Here is a 7,353-nt window from a genome sequence, read left to right on the forward strand (position 1 = left end):
CTCTCTCTCTCTCTCGATCTCTCTCTCTCTCACTCTCTCGATCGCTCTCACTCTCTCTCTCTCTCTATCTCTCTCTCTCTCTCTCTCTCTCTCTCTCTCTCTCTCTCACTCTCTCGATCGCTCTCTCTCTCACTCTCTCGATCGCTCTCACTCTCTCTCTCTCTCTCTCTCTCTCTCTCTCTCTCTCTCTCAAACAGAGAGACAAACGGACAAGCAAACAGACAAGCACACACACACACACACACACACACACACACACAGTCAACAACACAGACTTTTGCTGCTGCAAAGCTTCTGCACTTTTAACTTATACTTTAAAACCCTTAATAGGGTACACAATGATTCTGAAACCTAGTGAACTTTACTTGTAATCTGAGCGTGGTGTTTTGACTTCATTTTTGTGTGAAAGTTTACTGATGAGAGTGGTCGCAGATGAAACAGAGAGAAATATCTTCACGTAAGAACAGTTTATTTTTGTTTTTTTAATTCTTTATTACAGCGGCGAAATGTAATGGCTTAGGCCAAACAAAAATATATGTTGGTTTAGCCGGGTAACGTGACCAAAACAAAGGAAGAGTCGGTAGGTCGGGGTTTTTCCTCTTTTTTAAAAAATTCTATTTTTTAAATGTTGTCGATTTTAAAGAAGGTTACTTCCCTTAGACTCGGTATGGTTCGCAAAATGTACCAAACATATTTTGTTTTTTGGTCGGCGGGAAAAAATAGGGTCGGTCGGGTTACCCTAAACCAACATATATTTTTGTTTGGCCTTCCTGACTCAGTGCCCCTGACAGAGACCCTCCTCCCACCAAGAGTCTTTCAAGGCTTTTACATGGTACAGTCGAACCTGTCAAAACCGACCACCCAAGGGACCGACCAAAAGTGGCCGTTGTAGGCAGGTGGTCGCACTGGAAATGTGAATTATTCAGACGAAAAGCTTATCTGGGATCCTTGGAATGGTCGCCGTGGGCAGGTGGTCGCTTTTGAACGGTGGTTGCAAGATCAGGTTCGACTGTGCAATAGCTCCTTTCCACCTGGACACGACAACACACATGTATCGTTTGGCTGCTTTATGTGAAAAGTGGCAATGTAAAAAACAAGTATTTTATTTTCCTTGTTTTCTTTCTGTTTGTTTGTTGCTGAATTGATTCGCATAGAAGTGAGTCTCAAAGTTCTTCAGCGAAAACATTGTACAGTAGTTCTACGCAGAAGGCAGCCAAAGTACAATACAATACAATACAATACAATAACTTTATTAATCTCTAAAAGAGAAATTGCATTGCTGAGCGTTTGTGTCCGTAATAATAACATACATAAAACATTCAAAATAAACATTTGTTCTTTGTCCTGAGAAAATATAGCACATTGGTTATCACATAAGAAAGTATATATTAAAAATAAATTAACATGCATTCACCATCAACAATGCACAAACGAAAGTCAGCGCCTTGCCGGTTATCACATATTGTCTAAGAGAGTAGAATAAGAGTATATAATCATGCAAAACAAAATCAACAATACTGAAACAATACAGAACACTGACCCCGTGCAAAGTGTAGAGATGTTTGCTTTGTGTCAAAGTCGAGGGGATCTCTTATCCCGTGCAGAAGCTGGGACAGATTTGTAGGGCTTTACATTATCGCTTACAACAATTACAGTAAATCTTCCCTGGGACTTACTTGTCGCTTCCGAAGGATATCGTCAAAAGATGACTAAAAGAATGAATCGGCATAATATATCAGTATCATCGTATCAGTCTACCTTTGTGTTTAATGCAGTTGGTATAAATATGTTTGTAATGTCCAATTGTTACTTAGTAGTTGTTTTGTTTTATTGTTTTCGTTGTTGTTGTTTTATTTTTCCACATCCGATCGCAACTGAAGCTGTTGAATATTGAAAATATGATTCAGAGAACCTCTGAAGTTTACTATGGTAACCCACCGTGAATATTCTTTTACATCCGTATTTTTCTAGCAAGTTTTTTCTCTGCTGCAAACGTTAAGTAGAAAGAGAAGAAAGAAGAAAACAAGTCGCGTAAGGCGAAAATACAATATTTAGTCAAGTAGCTGTCGAACTCACAGAATGAAACTGAACGCAACGCAACGCAGCAAGACCGTATACTCGTAGCATCGTCACTCCACCGCCCGTGGCAAAGGCAGTGCCCGTGGAATTGACAAGAAGAGCGGGGTATTCGTTGCGCTGAGAAGGATAGCACGCTTTTCTGTACCTCTCTTCGTTTTAACTTTCTGAGCGTGTTTTTAATCCAAACATATCATATCTATATATTTTTGGAATCAGGAACCGACAAGGAATAAGATGAAAGTGTTTTTAAATTGATTTCGAAAAAAAAATTTTGATACTAATTTTTATATATTTAATTTTCAGAGCTTGTTTTTAATCCGAATATAACATATTTATATGTTTTTGGAATCAGCAAATGATGGAGAATAAGATAAACGTAAATTTGGATCGTTTTATAAATTTTGTTTGTGTTTTACAATTTTCAGATTTTTAATGACCAAAGTCATTAATTAATTTTTAAGCCACCAAGCTGAAATGCAATACCGAACCCCGGGCTTCGTCGAAGATTACTTGACCAAAATTTCAACCAATTTGGTTGAAAAATGAGGGCGTGACAGTGCCGCCTCAACTTTCACGAAAAGCCGGATATGACGTCATCAAAGACATTTATCAAAAAAATGAAAAAAACGTTCGGGGATTTCATACCCAGGAACTCTCATGTCAAATTTCATAAAGATCGGTCCAGTAGTTTAGTCTGAATCGCTCTACACACACACACACACGCACACACGCACGCACACACACACACACGCACATACACCACGACCCTCGTTTCGATTCCCCCTCGATGTTAAAATATTTGGTCAAAACTTGACTAAATATAAAAAACCACTTAGATTACCATTGATAACTTCTACAGCTTCCAAAGTGAATCATGGTATCAAAACATAGACGTTTTCTTTCCAGCAGTGTATATTTCTTTCGTGACCGGAGTCCAAACATTATATGCACGTGCCTTGACCTAGTTTCTCCTGCTGTGTAACTATATAACCCGATGTGACAGACAGCCAGTTATTGATTATTAATAAGGCCTCCCCCAGGGGCCGCTGTGTCGGTCGGCTACCCGCAGGGAATTTATCAGCCACCCTCTGTCATTCGTATTACAGTACAAATTGACAGCAGGTTGACACAAATAACTTTACTTCTGCTTAATAATTTCCTGGTCTGACCTGGTATATAATCTTTTTTGTGGTTTTCGTGGGTGATTTCAGCAGTGCACGAATGTTGAAAGGCTTTGTTTTTCTTCGACAAAATTGTCGAAGAGAATATAACAAGTTTCGGCAGATTATAGAATATTCGATTTGATTCTGAAAAACGACATATGAAGAAGGTTGCTCCTACTCTTTAAAAAAAAAATTAATAATAAATAAATAAATAAATTATAGCGCCGTTACCGGTTTATAACGATTCAGTCGAAGACAATTGTGACATAATGTGAGTGACTAATACAATGTATAACAATTTTGTCAGATGAAAAAAATGTCTCCAATGTTGCCGTATTTAGAGAGAGAAAAAATGGGTATTTATGGAAAGTCTTCGTCTACTACTACTTCGTTAGCTCTTGAACGTGTGATGAGCGTTGTCTCTACATGGCCGACATACTAAGACAATGAAACTGTAGATACATTTTGCTTATTATTACTTGTATGTTCCAATAGTAGCCTATATAGCTGCGCGTCTTTCGTTGGCTTCGATGTAGGTGTCCAATTTACGTTCATTTTTACTCGTACATCTGTGAAGTTATACTGTTTCTTTTTTTCCGGTGAAATGTGCATGTTTAAATGTAAACACCCTTGAGAACTTTTACCTGTCCACGTAAATAATTTTTGTGTGAATTTGTACTCCTGTTCAAGTTAGCAATTTAGTCTAAACGCTTTGTTAATGCGTTAGTGTTGTTGTCTTGTTTTATATGGTGCTTGGTTTTGCTGTACAGACTCTTTCCGGATATAATGTGTGAGCATCTTATAGTTTCTCTTTTAAGACACACCGGCACGGTTGGCCTAGTGGTAAGGCGTCCGCCCCGTGATCGGGAGGTCGTGGGTTCGAACCCCGGCCGGGTCATACCTAAGACTTTAAAATTGGCAATCTAGTGGCTGCTCCGCCTGGCGTCTGGCATTATGGGGTTAGTGCTAGGACTGGTTGGTCAGGTGTCAGAATAATGTGACTGGGTGAGACATGAAGCCTGTGCTGCGACTTCTGTCTTGTGTGTGGCGCACGTTAAATGTCAAAGCAGCACCGCCCTGATATGGCCCTTCGTGGTCGGCTTGGCGTTAAGCAAACAAACAAACAAACAAACAAACTCTTGCCGGATATAATGTGTGAGCATCTTATAGTTGCTCTTTCGAGACCCCCCAATTTAAGACTTCCTCCCTTTTAAGACTCTTTTTCCCCGGATGTTCTGTTCGGATTGGGTGGCCGAGTGGTAACGCACTTGCGCTCGGAAGCGAGAGGTTGCGAGTTCGACCCTGGGTCAGGGCGTTAGCAATTTTCTCCCCCCTTTCCTAACCTAGGTGGTGGGTTCAAATGCTAGTCTTTCGGGTGAGACGAAAAACCGAGGTCCCTTCGTGTACACTACATTGGGGTGTGCACGTTAAAGATCCCACGATTGACAAAAGGGTCTTTTCTGGCAAAATTGGTTAGGCATAGATAAAAAATGTCCACCAAAATACCCGTGTGACTTGGAATAATAGGCCGTGAAAAGTAGGATATGCGCCGAAATGGTTGCGATCTGCTGGTCGATGTGAATGCGTGATGTATTGTGTAAAAAAAATTCCATCTCACACGGCATAAGTCCGAGTCTGGAGATACGCGCGCGATATAAGACTTCATATAACATAACAATATCTGTAGATTTACCCCCATTTGTAAGAATTCTTCCTTTTTAAGACCTGATTTTTTGCAGACTTTTGGGGGTCTTCAAAGGAAATTCCAGTGTATAACAATACGATTCGAACTGTGCTGTAGATCTGCCTAGTTGTATGCTGTCAAGTTTTGTAGTCATTATATCAGATGTTTAAGTTTCCCTATTTGTGTTGAGTGGAGTTTTTATTGTCTTTGATATTATTGTATTAAGTATTTTCGTTTAAGAAAAGTGAAGATGATGGCTCAAAAAGGAGAAACGGCAAAGTGAAAATAAGAGAGGGAGAGAGAGAGAGAGAGAGAGAGAGAGGGAGAGGGAGAGAAAGAGAGGGAGAGAGAGAGAGAGGGAGAGAGAGAGGAAGAGAGAAAGAGAGAGACAGAGAGAGAGAGAGAGTGGAGAAAGAGATAGAGAGAGAGGAAGAGAGAGCATGAGAGAGAAAGAGGGAGAGAGAGAGGGGGGGGAGAGAAAGAGAGAGGAAGAGAGAGATATAGAAAGGAAGAGAGAGAGCATGGGAGAGAAAGAGGGAGAGAGATAGAGAGATAGAGAGAGAGAAAGAGAAAGAGAGAGAGAAAGAGAAAGAGAGAGAGAGAGAGAGAGAGAGAGAGAGAGAGAGAGCAAGCCAGAAGGCGAGAGACAGAGACAGGGAGACAGACAGAGGCAAGGAAAGCGAAAGACGCGTGTGTTCCCTCTTTGTGTTGCGCAGAAAAGAAAGGAGAAGGAATACAAAACAACAGAATGTCATCAGTTTGTGTCATTGTAGTAATTTGTCTCGTGTTTTGAAAGACATTAGAAGTGATGGGATTGTCGTTTCCACTCCACAGGAAGGGCAGACTCCTACAGAGCACATGATAATTTGATATCTGTTTTTGTGCGGTGCTTCTGATTTTTTTTTTTTTTTTATATCATTCGCTCCATTACCGACATGTCTCGTTCACCCACTCATGTGGCTGACGAGAAATGACGAGATCGCCCTGCGAGAGCATGCACACAGAAATAAAAAATACATGCATAAATAAATAAAATAATAGGAAAATAAGCACCCGACACTGAAAATGCGTTTGTTTTCTGCTTCTCCTTCTCTCATCAACCGCTCAAACTGTTTGTTTGTAACGATAGCATTGTGTTTGTTTGATGATTTGTAACGATATCATTTTGTTTGTTTGATGATTTGTATACAGGACTTATTTCACTCAAAAATGAGAAACTTGCAAAACGGACCTTATCGACGTAGACAATCACTGACAGCTCAGTAACTGATTCCTTTTGTAATGAATAAAACAGAAATAAAAACAGATTGCAAACGAGAATACAATTTGAAATACTTACCTTTGGGTCTCAGCTTGTAATAGCTTGTAATGTGTGAAGGATCACCTGCCGAACGTATACAACGTGTGGTAAAGAAGCACATCTCGCTGAACGGTTTTGATGTAAGAAGAATTTTTTTTTTTTAACACGAGGTTACATTACTCCTAAGAGACGAACTCCGAAAATAACTCTGTTGGGTTTTGTACGGGTTGTGAAAGAGTGAATACTCTTGCTTTCATTGAGGCAAACTTTCCCCATGCGCTCCTTGTCAACGTGTTTCAGACACATCCCTCGCTTGTGACTGGCCTATAAAAATCACGTGGGAAGGCTTGACTCAATCCAAGCAAGAGTATTCACTCTTTTGCTTCCCGCACAAACCCAACAGAGTTATTTCCGAACATCGTCTGTTGTCGAAAGATCACACACTGAAAACAACTCTTCGTTGTGGTCCCGTGAAACACCCCCCCCCCCCACCCCGCCTCACAACATCCCCACCCCACCCCTTACCTCCCCTTGTCTGGTCCTTCGATGGAATACGTACCCTTGTCCTAGAAATGGCATCTTTGTAATCTTGTGAATGTACTTTTTTTGTTTACGATGAACGGTAATGCCCTTCGAAATAAAATGTAAAAAGCATTGAATAAAAACTGTACATATGTATAAAATATTACTTAAAAACATATATTGTACAGAAAATGGAACTGTGAATAACATAACACTGTAAATACGGTTATAAATATACTGAAAACATGTTAAACGCTAAAGTGTTGCCATTTTACTGAGAACAAGTGAAAATGGTGCCACTTGGCTTGTACATGTTGTGCTAAATGAACGATAGGGATTGCAGTTGTCACCGGGAAAACACACACAACGACGACAACAACAACAACAACAGCAACAGCAACAACAACAACAGCAACCACAACAACAACAACAACAGCAGCAACAACAACAACAACAACAACAAAAACAACAACAACAACAACAACGACAAAAACAACAGCAAGAACAACATCAACAACAACAACAACAACAACAACAACAACAACAACAACAACAGCAACAGCAGCAACAGCAGCAACAGCAGCAACACAAACACTGCACGCTTG

This window comes from Littorina saxatilis, linkage group LG7, assembly GCF_037325665.1.
Source record: "Littorina saxatilis isolate snail1 linkage group LG7, US_GU_Lsax_2.0, whole genome shotgun sequence".
Taxonomy (NCBI): domain Eukaryota; kingdom Metazoa; phylum Mollusca; class Gastropoda; order Littorinimorpha; family Littorinidae; genus Littorina; species Littorina saxatilis.